Source organism: Cryptomeria japonica, chromosome 2 (genome assembly GCF_030272615.1).
Source record: "Cryptomeria japonica chromosome 2, Sugi_1.0, whole genome shotgun sequence".
Classification (NCBI taxonomy): Eukaryota; Viridiplantae; Streptophyta; class Pinopsida; order Cupressales; family Cupressaceae; genus Cryptomeria; species Cryptomeria japonica.
The window spans coordinates 657,361,765-657,381,025 of NC_081406.1; positions in this window are offsets into that span (position 1 = coordinate 657,361,765).

Sequence of the window (19,261 nt, forward strand, 5' to 3'; positions counted from 1 at the left end):
GGAGTCATTAGCTCAGGTGGAATAACCACCAATGCAACCTACTACTCCTCTTGCTCTTGCCATGACCCCTGAAGAGTTGCAACAAGAGGTTGAACAAAGATCGGAAGAAATCATACGGAGGGAAACCAGATAGACTAGGAGCCTATCCCAAGACCCGTTGGAATTATTTGAGGGATCCACAATGTAGGATCATCTGAGGAATGTATTCAATGACAAAGAGGCAGGGTGTAGGGATGCCTTCACCAAGGAAAGGGGCTAGGACATTTTTCATTCATTCTATGGCAAAAAAGACAAGGCCATCCTAGTGTGCAACCCCTGGACACTGAACCTTGGCAAATTGGTAGTGCCCAATGTTTTTGTAGAGCCTATGCTCATAAGGGAGCTGGAAAAGGCATATTATGTTCCAAGCTAGATGGTTAGGACTACTAAAGGATGTGTCCTACTAGACATCTCTCCCGGGTCTATCATTCGATGTTTTGATTTAGATGAAATTTCCCTCGCAATTATAAATAGGGATATTTTGAAGAGAAACTATGAGAACAAAAAGGAAAGGTACAACAAGGATCTTGTTCCTTATTTCATGAGGAAACTTTACAGAGACTCATGGAATTATGTCCTACCATCTGAAAGGGAGCCCTTCAAGCTTTGACTGTTTTGAGCCCTATTTTGTTAAAACCTATTATGCACGAGGGAAGGTCCTTGGAGTTGATTGCAGCCTCACCAAATTGCCCATTGATTTTATGGTGATGGCCATCAACATTAAGCACCCCTCAATAAATGAATTGTATGATTTTGCAAGTGCTATTCATGAGAATATTCATGAGGGATTGGTAGAGCTGAAAATAAGGATAAAAAATTGGAATTCTTGCACTATTCTTTGGTGTTCCACTTAATTCTTTATCAAAATAGAGCATATTGGGGCCCACAATTGAGAATAAAGACAAAATATCCATACACATGTCTCCCTTGGCCCGTGCAAAGATGGACCTAGGTTTGGGACAAGGGATCTAAGTTTGGTGATTTTTGTGTATTCTTCGACCATTTTGTGATGAACATTTTGACAAGACTTGGGGTAGTATTGCTGAGGCTGCCTAAAGAGATAATCAAAATATTGAGAGTAAGGAGTTGCAGGGCTGATTGGCATGTCTATGCTGAGGGTGTATTCACCCACAATTTTGGGGATTTCTTCTTTTATGGAAATTGTACAATAATAAGAATTTATGGATGTGAGAAGGGGCCCCAGGTATTGCCTATTGTTGTCTCTCAAAGGTTAGAATTCCTCAAATTCATCTGGCAAATGATGTGGATGGAGAGGGAACAAATCAAATCTGATAGGAAAGGAAAATTTCTCCCCAAGGTAACAGTTTTCGATGAATTCAGTGTGGGTTGTGAGACCTTGGAGAAGGTACATAATTATTTGGTAAATAATTATAGGCCGAGGGTTGCCCAAGACAAACATTTTGACCATGAAGGATGCATAAATGATATTAGAGTGAAAAAATTGAAGGAGAAGGGATACTTTCATTCTTTTGTAGAAAGGGAGGACCTAATAAGAAATGCCCATCCACGTGAGGCAGAGTAGAGGAGGAAGAAGTGGGACCTCATGAATAAATTTGAAAGAGAAAGGAAGCAAGAGGATCCCAATTTTCTAGGTTCCTTCAGGCATTTCGGGAATGATTTTTCTAGAATGTCTTTCATGCTAAGAAAGGAAGATGCTATAATCAAAGATGAGTTGAAAAGAAGAGAGGTCGGGGATAAAGGAGTTGAATACAAAGAAAAACCAATTAATCCAACTCCTAAGGCTCAGACTAAGGAAGCATCTACAGAGTCATCCAAAGGGAGTATACAAAAGGACGAGGGGATGACAACAGAGCAGGTTAGGAAGATTGAAAGAGGAAATGTTAAATATCCGACTTTGCAGATATCCAGGAGGATTTTGATACTTCGATGCCACCACCTTATCCTCCAAGGGACACATTACAAGATGATGCAAATGCCAAAGTTTTCAATGATCTAGACATGGCTCTGATCCCAAGCACAATACCTATAGAAGAAGCAAATAATGAGAGGATTATTGCTTCAAAGAACTTTATGGCGGATGAGAATTTTGTTAATACCCCTGAGTGTAGATCATTTTGGCTAAGGGAGAAATTGAAGAACATGTCTAATGAAGAAATCAACAATTTTGACAAGAACAATTTTGATTTCACTCCTCAAGAGGGCAGAGAAATGATAGTGAAAAGCGGAGTGCTCATTGTCTCGGGGTGGAATTTTGAGAGATTTTTCTTGTTAGATTAGATCATGCGGTAGAAGGACCCCAATTTTGCTAGAGAGTTTGGAGATCATGGCTCCGGTGTAAATATAAGTTCAAAAGCTTTTGCTTTATGGTCAAAGGCCCGTAGCACTAAAATACCCATAGTTTTTCCAGGGGTGCAATGCAAAAAAGGGGATGCTATTGTAAGGACCTTATAGGATAGTACTGCTTCAAAAGCTGCAACAATTTCTAAAGATGCAACCCAATTTGCTTAGCTGGCAGTAGAGGATTTAGAGAAAAAGCATATAAAGTTAAAGGATATGTATGTTGTTTTGAATGCCAAGAATAATGAATTATTTGTTGAGAACATTGCATTGAAAGAGCAAATAAAGAAGATGACAGCTGGCTCTTTTGGAGGAATTAGACTCGAGGAGCTTGAGAAGATAAACAAAGAAATGGAAAGGGTCAAAGATGAAGTTGTAAGCAATTATTTTAAAATTAGGAAAGATTCAATTTTGAGAATTTCAAATAAAATAATTGATAATTTGGATGAAGTCCACACTTCATATTCTTTGACATCCAACCTCCTGAGTCAGCTTGATGAATTCATTTTGAATTCATTGCATTCTTTCAACCAATGAGATCTACGTGGCTACTAAAGGGTGAAACCTTTAAGGAGGTTATGTTAGCAGTGAAAAATGTGACTCAACCACCTCACATTGTACAGGTAACTTGGAAAAATTATAATTTATTGAATAAAGAGTTACCCAACAAAGAGGAGGAAAGGAAAGCGCATTGATGGGAATGATTGTGATAACTCAATGATGAATGAATAGTACTAACCCGGTACTAAGAGGGGGGGGGGTGAATCATTACAGACAAAAATACAGTCCTAAACTGGTTTGACAACAAACACTTCAAATGACTGGCAAACAGTGACACCGGTTTGAAACAAAGTACAACTGGTAAAGCATCACACATGACACACATATTTTTCACGTGGAAACCCAACTGGGAAAAACCATGATGGGGATGAACACCCACAAGCTATTTTTGAACTCTTTAGAAGTCCACTCTGTTAGGAGCCTTGTCCGGTTAGAGACATTACAATAGGTTCTGCTAGGAAATGATGCTATTAGGGATCACTCGGTTAAGGGATGGCTAGAATACCTGGTTAAGGGTTAAAACCCGTTAAAGGTTACCTTGTTAGAGGATTTCAAGAACTCAATAGCTAAAGGATTTCAAACTTAATAACTTTGAATTACCCTGTTAAAGGATTTACAACAAGTTAGTTAAGGCTACCCTTTTAAGGGATTTTCCAACTATTGAGGTGGTTAGAGATCAATAGGTATTACAATGATCTAGTAACAACACTCAATGCCAATGCAGATCTGATTGAGCTCCTCTTCACCTTCTGCACTTATTCTCTGCAGGTATCACTTCTCTCCTTTGGGTCTGGCAAGAATCATGTATCCCTTCTCTTGGATACACACACACAACTTTTACTAACAACGTCAGAAAGAGACACAATCATCGAGCTTATAGGAAAACAAATAGGTCAGTAGCATAAACCCTAAACCCTAAACCTGTTAGGTTAAGGAATTCAAACGGTTCAATCTTGACCGTTAAGGACGCTGCATTAAATGTAGTTGTTCTTGATCCAATCTCAAGACATTCTTCATCATCCATTTCCATCAATTTTATGGTGGCTGATAGCCCATCACACGTTATCATTATTTTATAGACTTCTCACATTCCTGAGGTAGATAGGAACAATCTCCTTCATGCAAGATCCTTCACGCACACAAGGCTTATGTGGCAACATGATCCATTCTTTGTTACCATGCTAACTCATCACACAAAGTGACTGGTTGAGCCACACAGGCTTGAAGTACTTAAACTAGAAACCCTGAAGTTGAGACTACCAATCGCTAGTCATACAATACTTCCATGAGCCAGTTCACATAGCTACACGCCGGTTCATCATGAACTAACACACTGCTTCACTTTGGCACAAATGCCGGATCTCACTTCTTTAGCATATTGACATCAATGACAACATACAATGTCATTATGTCCTCATACCGGTTCACATAATGCCAACAATCTCCCCCTTTGGCATTGATGGCAATAAACAAAGATATCTTCTCCGCTTCACATCTTCTCCCCCTTTGACAACAATGCCAAAGTGGAGGCACAAGCTTCCCTGTTCCATTATGCTACTCCCCCTGAGGAGTAGCATTCTTCAACACATCAATCCTGAAGAAAAAATTGACTATGCAATACTTGACTGATGTGGAGCATATACATTTAGTTTACCTCTTGAAGGGGCAACACCCCTAATTCACCTCTTAAGTACATAAATATAGCCTTTGGGAGAGGCTTGGTGAATATGTCTGCTAACTGCTCCTGACTGGAAACATGTTCCAGTGCAATCTCTTTGTTCTGAACCTTTTCCCTCAAGAAATGATACTTAAGCTCAAAGTGCTTGGTTCTAGAATGTAAAACCGGATTCTTGGAGATATTAATTGCACTAGTATTCTCACAAAATATACTTATCGGTTCAGATACAGGAACTTTGAAGCCATTTAATACATGCTTCATCCAAATTGTCTGAGTGTAGTTCATGAAAGCTTCAACATACTTTGCTTCTGCTGTAGACTGAGAGATACAACTCTGCTTCTTACTCATCCATGAGACCAGTCTACCACCAAGAAAGAATGTACCACCTGTTGTGCTTTTTCGGTCATCTATATTGCTTACCCAATCAACATTTGTGTATACTTTCAAGTTGAAATCCTTGCTATAAGGATACCACAATCCATAGTCAAGAGTTCCCTTCAGATACCTAAGAATCCTCTTGACTACAACCAAGTGAGATTCTCTTTGGCTTTTCTAGAATCTTGCAATAATGCCAACTACATGTGCAATATCCGGTCTGCTGTGCACTACATAATGCAACTTACCAATCATTGATCGATATTCCTTCTCATCAACCAATTTTGAGTCATCTTCTTTAGATAGTTTACCACCGGTCACCATCGGAGTACCAACTGGTTTACTATCTTCCATGCCAAAGGTCTTCAACACCTCTTTGACATACTTGGACCAAGTGATAAAGATTCCATCCTTCATCTGCTGGATCTGCAGTCCAATGAAGAATTTAATCTCCCCTATGAGTGACATTTCAAATTCTTTCTTCATCTCATCTACAAACTCATGACTCATCTTGTCATCTCCACCAAAGATAATGTCATCAACATATACCTCACAGATCAGGATTTGATCTCCTTCAGACTTCAAGTAGATATTACTATCTTCACTTGTTCTCCCAAATCCAATCTTCACAAGATCTGAATGCAGATGTTCATACCATGCTCTAGGTGCTTGCTTTAGTGCATATAAGGCTTTATGTAGCCTACATACCATGTTACTGTCTTCAGATAGGGAAAACCCATCTGGTTGCTCAATATACACCTCCTGTTCAAGTACACCATTTAGGAATGCAGATTTTACATCCATTTGATATACTTTGAAACCTTTAAAAGTTGCATATGCAAAAAGCATACAGACTCCTTCCAATCTGGCTATGGGAGCAAAGGTTTCACCATAGTCTTCTGCTTCTTCTTGAGCATATCCTTTCAACACTAATATGGCTTTGTTCCTAATCACTATGCCATCCTTATTCAACTTATTTTTGAAAACCCATTTAATACCAATGACATTTTTGTGCTCCGGTCTGGTTAGCAAAGACCATGTACCATTTTTCTCTATCTGGTCAAGTTCCTCTTCCATTGCCTTGATCCAGTCTTCATCCTTGTGTGCCTCTTTGAATGATTTAGGCTCAAATCCAAAGATCATACATGAGTTTTCTCTAACCTTTCTTCTTGTAAGGATTCCTGCATCCCTATCTCCTATGATCTGCTTAGGATCATGATTCAGCTTGACATACCGAGGAATGGTTTTGATAGATTCCTCTTGCTTTTCTTCTTCATCCTCATCTCCATCAGTATCAACATCTACATTTGCTGGTGTAGGAACATTGTTACTGGTACTCGGTTGGCTGTCAACCGGTTCCCAAAAGGTTGCAACCAGTTTGTTTAGCACTTGCTCACTGCCGGTTTCCTCAGTTTTCTCAGAGGTTTCATCAACTCTTACATTGATGCTTTCCATAATTCTCTGAGTCCTATTGTTGAAACACTTGAGAGCTTTGCTCTTGGTGGAATATCCTAAGAATATTCCCTCATCACATTTCGCATCAAATTTACTTTGGCGTTCACTCCTCTTGTTGTAACATTCGCTACAAAACACTCTAAAGTAGCTAACCACAAGTGTCTTACCGGTCCAATATTCATAAGGAGTTTTATCCTTACCTTTCTTGATGAGTACCTGGTTCATTGTGTAGACTGCAATGTTCACCGCGTCTCTCCAAAAGGTGTGAGCTACCTTTCCTTGAATCAACATAGTTATAGCTGCTTCAACCATAGTCCAGTTATTCCTCTCTGCTAGGCTATTCTGCTGTGGAGCCTGGGGGTAGACAATTGCCTCTTGATGCCATGTTCTTCACAGTACTTGTTGAATTCATTGGAAGTGAATTCCCCTTCTTGATTAGTTGAAAGGCACTTGATCCTTTTACTGCTTTCCTTCTCCCCTAATGCTCTGAAAGCTTTGAACTTTACAAAGGCTTCAGACTTGTCTTTCAAGAATGTGACCCACATCATTCTTGAGCAGTCATCAGTGAGAATCATGAATTACCTATCACCTTGCACACTTCTAGTTTTCATAGGACCACACAAATCAGTATGCGCAAGGTCAAGCAAGTTGTCAGCAGTGAAGGATTTACCTTTAAATGTTGAGGAAGACATTTTCCGCAATTGACACTCTCTGCACAAGGTATTATTCGGTTTGCTTAGCACCAACAACCCTCTAACTGCCTTGATCTTACTAGCCTTCACAATATTATCAAAGTTTACATGGTAGAGTCTCCTATGCCATATCCAGCTATCATCAAATTTAGCCATAAGACAAGTACTTATATTTGCATTCAGCTGAAATAGGTTACCTTTGGTTTGCATGCCGGTGGCCACCAATTCACCATTTTTTCCTTTGATTCTGCAAATTCCATTCTTGTATTCCAGAGTGAGGCCACTATCATTCAGCTGGGCAACACTCAGAAGGTTGTGTCTAAGACCATCAACCCAATACACATTGTCAACACTACTCTTTCCATTCAGAGAGATGGACCCTCTGCCTTTGACCATGCATGGTGCATCATTGCCAAAGTGAACCACACCACCATCATACTCCTCCAAGGATAGAAACTTCCTCTGGTCAGTAGTCATATGGTGAGAACAACCACTGTCAATGATCCACTCATTGGAATTATCAAACCGAGAGACAAGAGCCTTCTTGTCTGACACATCTTCCTTGACAACAACAAACACAATATCTTCATTTTCTTGATCCTCTGATTCTTCATCTGTGACACCTTCATCAACTGCCACAAAATAGTTTCTTCGGTTTCCTCCTTTGAATTTCTTGAACCTTTCCGGTTTGTCCTTATTGTCGCCATTAGGACAGTTTATAGCAATATGTCCTATCCGGTTACAAGAAAAGCATTTCAAAGGTAGCTTACCTTTGTATTTGCCAGTTCCTTTAGGAAGTGTCCTAGAAAGGTGAGCTTCAAATACCATCAGAATCTCCTCAGCATCCATTTCTCTACCCTGTCTTGGTTCACCACTAGTGCTAGCTTCTTTTCCTTTTCTGGATGGTACTGCAGAAGCTTTAAAAGCTGATTCAGTCTTTTGAACACTACCATCGAAACCATTTAGCTCATAGGCTGTCAACTTTGCAATGATGGAGTCTAGGGATACCTTAGTATTGTCTATTGATCTTAGCTCTTGAATAGCAGCAACTCTTATTGCATAGACTGGCAATAGGGATCTCAGGACTTTGCTTACCACAATGGAATCTTCTATTTTACCACCTGCACTCTTGATATCTCCAACAATGGTTTTGATTCTTATTCCATACTGTTGAATGGTCTCACCTTCAACCATCCGCATATCTTCAAACTTCCCTCTAAGGATTTCTTCCTTAGCCTGTTTTACATGCTCATCACCACCATAGATATTTTCAAGAGTATCGCATACCTCTTTGGGATTTACCTTATCCTGAACATCAATAAACTGAATGTTAGATAAACTACTAATTAGGGCTTCCATGACTTGCCCATTCTCCTGCATCTCTCTCTTTTGGTCATCGGTAAGGGTACTAGAAGGAGCAACATAGGGAGTCTCAACATAGCTCCAGTGTTGGGCACCCATGCTTCTGATGTATATCTTCATTCTATCTTTCCATAAACTAAAATTTTCTTTGTTAAACTTTGGACTTTCCCTCTTCATCATTAGACTGGGATCTTTACCTCAAGCGGTTAAGCTTATAGCATAGAGGACCTGGAGGACGCTCTGATACCAATTGATAAGTCAATGATGAATGGATAGTACTAACCTAGTACTAAGAGGGGGGGGTGAATTAGTACAGACAAAAATACAGTCCTAAACCGGTTTGACAACAGACACTTCAAATGACTAGCAAACAATGACACTGGTTTGAAACAGAGTGCAACCAGTAAAGCTGAGAATGAATGAGACAAGCATTAACTGGTTACTCACTTAGCTTTTCACTCAACTCAAGACTACACTACCATTTCACCCTTATGCATAAATAGGTAATCTATCATCAGATCATAATAACAACTAGTTCAACATGTTTTATTGACAGACATAAAACATAGAATCATTATATGCTTGATAGACAATAGGAAAGCATCACAAGATAAAAACATTACACATGACACACATATTTTTCACATGGAAACCCAACTGGGAAAAACCACGGTGGGGATCAATACCCACAAGCTATTTTTGAACTCTTTAGAAGTCCACTCTGTTAGGAGCCTTGTCCGGTTAGAGACATTACAATAGGTTCTACTAGGAATTGATCCTATTAGGGATCACCCGGTTAAGGGATGGCTAGAATACCCAGTTAAGGGTTAAACCTTGTTAAAGGTTACCTTGTTAGGGGATTTCAAAAACTCAATAGGTAAAGGATTTTGAACTCAATAGCTTTGAATTACCCTGTTAAAGGATTTACAGCAAGCCAGTTAAGGCTACCTTGTTAAGGGATTTTCCAACTGTTGAGGTGGTTAGAGATCAACAGGTATTACAATGATCTAGTAACATCACTTAATGCCAATGTAGATCTGATCGAGCTCCTCTTCACCTTCTGCACTTACACTCTACAGGTATCACTTCTCTCCTTTGGGTCTAGAAAGAATCACGTATCCCTTCTCTTAGATACACACACACAACTTTTGCCAACAACCTCAGAAAGAGACACAATCATCAAGCTTATAGGAAAATAGATAGGTCAGTAGCATAATCCTAAACCCTAAACCGATTAGGTTAAGGAGTTCAAACGGTTCAATCTTGACCGTTAAGCACACTGCATTAAATGCAACAGTTCTTGATCAAATCTCAAGATATTCTCCATCATCCATTTCCATCGATTTTATGGCGGCTGATAACCCATCACACGTTATCACCGTTTTACAAACTACTCACATTCCCGAGGTAGATAGGAACAATCTTCTTGATGCAAGATCCTTCATGTGCACAAGGCTTACGTGGCAACACGATCTATTCTTTGTTACCCTGCTAACTCATCACACAAAGTCACCGGTTGAGCCACACAGGCTTGAACTACTTAAACTAGAAACCTTGAAGTTGAGGCTACCAACCAGTAGTCACACAATACTTCCATAAACCGGTTCACATAACTATATGCCGGTTCATCATGAACAAACACACCGCTTCACTTGGGCACAAATGCCTGTTCACAGTGTTCTACCGGTTCTCTCATATGCCGGTTCTCACTTCTTTAGCATATTGACATCAATGACAACATACAATGTCATTATTTCCTCATACCAGTTCACATAATGCCAACATATTGATTCTTTCGAGGGACTCAAAAAGTGGCATGTCCCTACATTTTTGACAGATGATGGAAAAATTAAGAGCTTAGTAGAATGGAAACATTTTTTCCAGGAAGCAATAAATGTCGTCTTGACATCCTTGGAAGGTGATCCAAACCAAGGAGATGCATTTCTTAATATTGTTGATAAAATTATGGAAGTAGAGAAAATGTATCATAGCTTTTCCCTAGGAGTAGAAGTTGTGCCTTCCCACAAAACAAAGGAAGCTATGAATAAATTTCATAGCCTGAAGGGTTTTTCTTGGCCAACTGATGAGATTGAGGCACTACATAAAAAATACCGCTCCTTGGAAGAAGAGCAACCTGAAGAGGAGGACTAATCACAGTGTTTCCATTTTTGCTATTCCTAGAAGTTTTGTGCAGGATGTCCATTTTGAGAAAATGATTAATACACTTAGCCAACAAGGAGCAGTCTCCAAGACACCTACCACCGCATGCCAGATTTCATTTTTTGATCTCGACAGAAGCAGATATGAAGTACAGATGTGAGAAAATATTTTGTAGACCCACAACTCAAGCTTCGAGGATGATACCTTTTCAGCCGCCATCATTCAATGCATGTTGCACACAGAGGTCAAGGTCATTTTTGTAATGCAATTAGATTTTGACACGTGTCTTCTTCGGCCTGAGGCTTGTTTTGCTCCCTTGTGTTATAAAAGGGAATTCAGGCCCAAGAAGAAGGATTCCAGACTCTTGATTTGTATGCATTAGAGAAACCTTAATATAATAACAAAGAGTCTTCTAGCAATTTTGGTGGCTCACTGTAATATTTTCATTAATGTATCAATTTTATATTGAAAATCAATAAAGATAACATTCATATCTAGCTAATATATTTTGTGCTATGTTGTATGAATTGTTGTGTTAATGACATATGCAATTTGTCTTCTCCAAGGGGGAATGTGTATTTTTGGATGGGTTTCATTTCAAGCTAAATGAACTAAATTCTGTCTTGAATATTGCAACAAATTATGAGAGAGTGTGAGGAGGTTGTGAATGCATTCTCAATATAAACATTTTAAGCAAGTCTTAACTGTTTAGTATTGGACTTTAATGTTGATAATGTTACTCTGTTTGTCACTAGGATTGTGATTTGACTCTATTTTCCCTTAGAATAGGCACTGATCATACTTTCTTGAAGTTCGTGGGTCATCTTGAATACTGCAATAAATTCTATTTTCATTTCTAGGTAAATGAATTAAATTCTATCTTGAATACTGCAATAAATTTTGTCTTGATTACTACAATAAATTCAGTGGCATCCTGGTGTAGGGCACCTAACACTCCAAGTATGAAATATTTGTTTTCTTTTAAGTTTGTGTGTTATCTTTGTGATGTAATAATGGACCAACCATTGAGGATTCAGTAGAGCCATGGTTGAGTTGTCCAAGTTTTGGTTTGAGTCAATTGTGTTTAGGATGCTAATAGCCTGAGAAGTGAGATGCTTAGGTAGTTCACAGGTAACTGATAACTCAAAGATGAATGGATAGTACTAACCTGGTACTAAGAGGGGGGGGGTGAATCAGTATAGACAAAAATACAGTCCTAAACCGGTTTGACAACAGACACTTCAAATGACTGGCAAACAGTGACACCGGTTTTAAAAAGAGTGCAACCGATAAAGCTAAGAATGATTGAGACAAGCATTAACCGGTTACTCACTTAGCTTTTCACTCAACTCAAGACTACACTACCATTTCACCCTTATGCATAAACAAGTAATCAATCATCAGATCATAATAACAGCTAGTTCAACATGTTTTATTGACAGTCATAAAACACATAACCATCATATGCTTGACAATCTATAGCAAAGCATCACAAGATAAAAGCATTACACATGACACACATATTTTTCACATGGAAACCCAACTGGGAAAAAACCACGGTGGGGATGAATACCCACAAGCTATTTTTCAACTCTTTAGAAGTTCGCTCTATTAGGAGCCTTGTTCGGTTAGAGACATTACAATAGGTTCTGCTAGGAACCGATCCTATTAGGGATCACCCGATTAAGGGAAGGCTAGAATACCCCATTAAGGGTGAAACCCCGTTAAAGGTTACCTTGTTAGAGGATTTCAAGAACTCAATAGCTAAAGGATTTCAAACTCAATAGCTTTGAATTACCCTATTAAAGGATTTGCAGCAAGCCGGTTAAGGCTACCCTGTTAAGGGATTTCCCAACTATTGAGGTGGTTAGAGATCAACAAGCATTACAATGATCTGGTAACAACACTCAATGCCAATTCAGATCCGCTCGAGCTCCTCTTTACCTTCTGCACTTACACTCTATAGGTATCACTTCTCTCCTTTTGGTCTAGCAAGAATCACGTATCCCTTCTCTTGGATACACACACACAACTTTTTCCAACAACCTCAAAAAGAGACAAAACATCGACCTTATAGGAAAACAGATAGGTTGGTAGCAGAAACCCTAAACCCTAAACTTGTTAGGTTAAGGAATTCAAACGGTTCAATCCTGACCATTGAGCACATTGCATTAAATGCAGCAGTTCTTGATCAAATGTTAAGACATTCTCCATCGTCCATTTCCATCGATTTTATGCCGGCTGATAACCCATCACACGTTATCACCATTTTACAAACTTCTCATATTCTCGAGGTAGATAGGAACAATCTCCTTCATGCAAGATCCTTCATGCACACAAGGCTTACGTGGCAACACTATCTATTCTTTGTTACCATGCTAACTCATCACACAAAGTCACCAGTTGAGCCTCACAGGCTTGAAGCACTTAAAACGGAAACCTTGAAGTTGAGACTACCAACTGGTAGTCATACAACACTTCCATGTGCCGGTTCCCATAACTATATTCTGGTTCATCATGAATAAACACACCGCTTCAGTTTGGTACAAATGCTGGTTCACATTGTTCTACCGGTTCTCTTATATGCTAGTTCTCACTTCTTCAGCATATTGAGTTCAATGACAACATACAATGTCATTATGTCCTCATACCAGTTCAGATAATGCCAACAATCTCCCCCTTTGGCATTGATGGCAATAAACAAAGATATCTTCTCCGCTTCACATCTTCTCCCCATTTTCTATAGATATCTTCTTCGCTTAAGATCTTCTCCCCCTTTGACAACAATGCCAAAGTGAAGGCACAAGATGCCCTGTTCCATTATGCTGCTCTCCCTGAGGAGTAGCATCCTTCAACACATCAATCCTAAAGAAAAATTTGACTATGCAATACCTGAATGATGTGGAGCATATATATTTAGTTTACTTCCTGAAGGGGCAACACCCCTAATTCACCTCTTAAGTACATAAATGTATCCTTTGGGAGAGGCTTGGTGAATATGTTTGCTAATTGCTCCTCACTGGAAACATGTTCCAGTGCAATCTCTTTGTTCTGAACCTTTTCCCTCAAGAAATGATAGTTAAGCTCAAAGTGCTTGGTTCTAGAATGTAAAACCAGATTCTTGGAGATATTAATTGCACTAGTATTATCAGAAAATATACTTACCGGTTCAGATACAGGAACTTTGAAGCCATTTAATACATGCTTCATCCAAATTGTCTGAGTGCAGTTCATGAAAGCTGCAACATACTTGGCTTCCGCTGTAGACTGAGAGATACAACTCTGCTTCTTACTCATCCATGAGACCAGTCTACCACTGAGAAAGAATGCACCACCGGTTGTGCTTTTCAGTCATCTATATTGCCTACCCAATCAACATCTATGTATACTTTCAAGTTGAAATCCTTGCTATAGGGATACCACAATCCATAGTCAACAGTTCCCTTCAGATACCTAAGAGTCCGCTTGACTGCAACCAAGTGAGATTCTCTTGGGCTTTTCTGGAATCTTGCAGTAATGCTAATTGCATGTGCAATATCCGGTCTACTGTGCACTACATAATGCAACTTACCAATCATTGATCGGTATTCCTTCTCATCAACCAATTCTGAGTCATCTTCTTTAGATAGTTTACAACTGGTCACCATCGGAGTACCAACCGGTTTGCTATCTTCCATGCTAAAGGTCTTCAACACCTCTTTGACATACTTGGACTGAGTGATAAAGATTCCATCCTTTATCTGCTGGATCTGCAGTCCAATGAAGAATTTAATCTCCCCTATGAGTGACATTTCAAATTCTTTCTTCATCTCATTTGCAAACTCATGACTCATCTTGTCATCTCCACCAAAGATAATGTCATCAACAAATACCTCATAGATCAGGATCTGATCTCCTTCAAAATTCAAGTAGATATTATTATCTTAACTTGTTCTCTCAAATCCAATCTTCACAAGATGGGAATGTAGACATTCATACCATGCTCTAGGTGCCTGCTTTAGTCCATATAAGGCTTTATGTAGCCTACATACCATGTCACTGTCTTCAGATAGGGAAAACCCATCTGGTTGCTCAATATACACCTCCTCTTCAATTACACCATTTAGGAATGTAGATTTTACATCCATTTGATATACTTTGAAACCTTTAAAAGCTACATATACAAGAAGCATATAGACTCCTTCCAATCTGGCTCTAACAGCAAAGGTTTCTCCATAGTCTTCTCCTTCTTCTTTAGCATATCCTTTGCACACTAATCTGGCTTTATTCCTAATCACTATGCCATCCTCATTCAGCTTATTTCTAAAAACCCATTTAATACCAATGACATTTTTGTGCTCCGGTCTGGGTACCAAAGACCATGTACCATTTTTCTCTATCTGGTCAAGTTCCTCTTCCATTGCCTTGATCCAGTATTCATCCTTATGTGCCTCTTTGAATGATTTAGGCTCAAATTCAGAGATCATACATGAGTTTTCTCTAGCCTTTCTTCTTGTAAAGATTCCTGCATCTTTATCTCCTATGATCTACTTAGGATCATGATTCAGCTTGACATATCGAGGAATGGTCTTGATAGATTCCTCCTACTTTTCTCCTTCATCCTCATCTCCATCAGTATTAGCATCTACATTTGTTGGTGTAGGAACATTGTTACTGGTACTCGGTTGGCTGTCAACCAGTTCCCAGAAGATTGCAACCAGTTCATTTACCGCTTGCTCATTGCCAGTTTCCTCAGTTTTCTCAGAGGTTTCATGAACTCTTACATTGATGCTTTCCATAATTCTCTGAGTCCTATTGTTGAAACACTTGAGAGCTTTGCTCTTGGTGGAATATCCTAAGAATATTCCCTCATCACATTTCGCATCAAATATGCTCTGGTGTTCTCTCCTCTTAATGTAACATTTGCTACCAAACACTCTAAAGTAGCTAACCACAGGTGTCTTACTGGTCCAATACTCATAAGGAGTTTTATCCTTCCCTTTCTTGATGAGTACCCAGTTCATTGTGTAGACTGCAGTGCTCACCGCTTCTCTCCAAAAGGTGTGAGCTACCTTTCCTTGAATCAACATGGTTCTAGCTGCTTCAACCACAGTCCGGTTATTCCTCTCTGCTAGGCCATTCTGCTGTGGAGTTCAGGGGGTAGACAATTGCCTCTTGATGCCATGTTCTTCACAGTACTCGTTGAATACTCCAGAAGTGAATTCCCCTCCTTGATCAGTTCTCAGGAACTTGATCCTTTTACCGCTTTCCTTCTCCACTAATGCTCTAAAAGCTTTGAACTTTACAAAGGCTTCAGACTTGTCTTTCAGGAATGTGATTCATATAATTCTTGAGCAGTCATTAGTAAGAATCATGAAGTACCTATCACCCTGCACACTTCTAGTTTTCATAGGACCACACAAATCAGTATGCACAAGATCAAGAATGTTGTCAGTAGTGAAGGATTTACCTTTAAAGGTTTAGGAAGACATTTTCCCCATTTGACACTCTTTGCACAAGGTATTATCCGGTTTGCTTAGCACTGACAACCCTTTGACTACCTTGATCTTACTAGCCTTCACAATTTTATCAAAGTTTACATGGTAGAGTCTCCTATGCCATATCCAACTATCATAAAATTTAGCCATAAGACAAGTACTTATATTTGCATTCAGCTGAAATAGGTTACCTTTGGTCTGCATGTTGGTGGCCACCACTTCACCATTCTTTCCTTTGATTCTGCAAACTCCATTCTTGAATTCCAGAGTGAGGCCACTGTCATTCAACAGGGCAACACTTAGAAGGTTGTGTCTAAGACCATCAACCCAATACACATTGTCAGCACTCCTCTTTCCATTCAAAGAGATAGACCCTTTGCCTTTGACCATGCATGGTGCATCATTGCCAAAGTGAACCGCACCACCATCATACTCCTCCAAGGATAGAAACTTGCTCCAGTCACCAGTCATATGGTTAGAACAACCACTGTCAATGATCCACTCATTGGAATTATCAAACTGGGAGACAAGATCCTTCTTGTCTGACACATCTTCCTTGACAACAACAAACACAATATCTTCATTTTCTTCATCCTCTGATTCTTCATCTGTGACACCTTCATCAATTGCCAAAAAATAGTTTCTCCGGTTTCCTCCTTTGAATTTCTTGAACCTTTCTGGTTTATCTTTTTGTCACCATTAGGACAGTTTACAACAATATGTCCTATTTGGTTACAAGAAAAGCATTTCAAAGGTATCTTACCTTTGTATTTGCCGGTTCCTTTAGGAAGTTTCTTGGAAAGGAGAGCTTCAAATGCCATCAGAATCTCCTCATCATCCATTTCTTTGCCCTATCTTGGTTCACCACTAGTGCTAGCTTCTTTTCCTTTTCTGGATGGTACTGTAGAAGCTTTAAAAGCTGATTCAGTGTTTTGAACACTGCCATTGAAACTATTTAGCTCATAGGCTATCAACTTTGCAATGATGGAGTCTAGGGATACCTTGGTCTTGTCTATTGATGTTAGCTCCTGAATAGCAGCAACCCTTATTGCATAGACCGACAATAGGGATCTTAGGACTTTGCTTACCACAGTGGAATCTTCTATTTTACCACCCGCACTCTTGATATCTCCAACAACGGTTTTGATTCTTATTCCATACTATTGAATGGTCTCACCTTCAACCATCCGCATATCTTCAAACCTCCCTCTAAGGCTTTTTTCCTTAGCTTGTTTTACATGCTCATCACCACCATAGATATTTTCAAGAGTATCCCATACCTCTTTGGGATTTACCTTATCCTGAACATCAATAAACTCAATGTCAGATAAACTACTAATTAGGGCTTCCATGACTTGCCTGTTCTCCTGCATCTCTCTCTTTTGGTCATTGGTGAGGGTATCGGTAGGAGCAACATAGGTAGTCTAAACATAGCTCCAGTGTTGTGCACCCATGCTTTTGATGTATATCTTCATTCCATCTTTCCGTATACTAAAATTTTCTCTGTTAAACTTTGGACCTTCCCTCTTCATCATTAGACTGAGATCTTTACCTCAAGTGGTTAAGCTTATAGAACAGAGGACCTGGAGGACGCTCTGATACCAATTGATAACTCAATGATGAATAGATAGTACTAACCCAGTATTGAGAGGGGGGGTGAATCAGTAAAAAAAAAAATACAATCCTAAACTGGTTTGACAACAGACACTTCAAATGACTCACAAATAGTGACACCGGTTTGAAACAGAGTGCAACTGGTAAAGCTAAGAATGACTGAGACAAGCATTAACCGATTAATCAGTTAGCTTTTCACTCAACTCAAGACTACACTACCATTTCACCCTTATGCATAAACTGGGAATCAATCATCAGATCATAATAACAGCTAGTTCAACATGTTTTATTGACAGGCATAAAACACATAACCATCATATGCTTGACAGACTATAGCAAAGCATCACAAGATAAAAGCATTGCACATGACACACATATTTTTCACGTGGAAACCCAACTGGGAAAAAACCATAGTGGGGATGAATACCCACAAGCTATTTTTGAACTCTTTAGAAGTCTGCTCTGTTAGGAGCCTTGTCCGGTTAGAGACATTACAATAGGTTCTGCTAGGAATCGATCTTGTTAGGGATCACCCAGTTAAGGGAAGGCTAGAATACCTGGTTAAGGGTTAAACCCTGTTAAAGGTTACCTTGTTAGAGGATTTCAAGAACTCAATAGGTAAAGGATTTTGAACTCAATAGCTTTGAATTACCCTATTAAAGGATTTACAGCAAGCCGGTTAAGGCTACCTTGTTAAGGGATTTTCCAACTGTTGAGGTGGTTAGAGATCAACAGGTATTACAATGATCTAGTAACAACACTCAGTGCCAATGCAAATCCGCCCAAGCTCCTCTTTACCTTCTACACTTACACTCTGTAGGTATCACTTCTCTCCTTTTGGTCTGGCAAGAATCACATATTCCTTCTCTTGGATACACACTCACAAATTTTTCCAACAACCTCAGAAAGAGACACAATCATCGAGCTTATAGGAAAATAGATAGGTCGGTAGCATAAACCCTAAACCCTAAACCTGTTAGGTTAAGGAATTCAAACGATTCAATCTTGACTGTTGAGCACACTGCATTAAATGCAGCATTTCTTGATCCAGTCTCAAGACATTCTCCATCGTCCATTTCCACTGATTTTATGGCGGTTGATAACCCATCACACGTTATCACTGGTTTACAGACTTCTCACATTCCCAAGGTAGATAGGAACAATCTCCTTCATACAAGATCATTCACACACACAAGGCTTACGTGGCAACACTATCTGTTCTTTGTTACCGTGCTAACTTATCACACAAAGTCACCGGTTGAGCCTCACAGGCTTGAAGCACTTAAACCGGAAACCCTAAAGTTGAGACTACCTACCGGTAGTCATACAACACTTCCATGTGCCGGTTCCCATAACTATACACCGGTTCTTCATGAATAAACACACCACTTCACTTTGGCACAAATTTCGGTTCACATTGTTCTATTGGTTCTCTCATATGCCAGTTGTCACTTCTTCAGCATATTGACAACAATGACAACATACAATGTCCTTATATCCTCATACCGGTTCACATAATGCCAATAGTA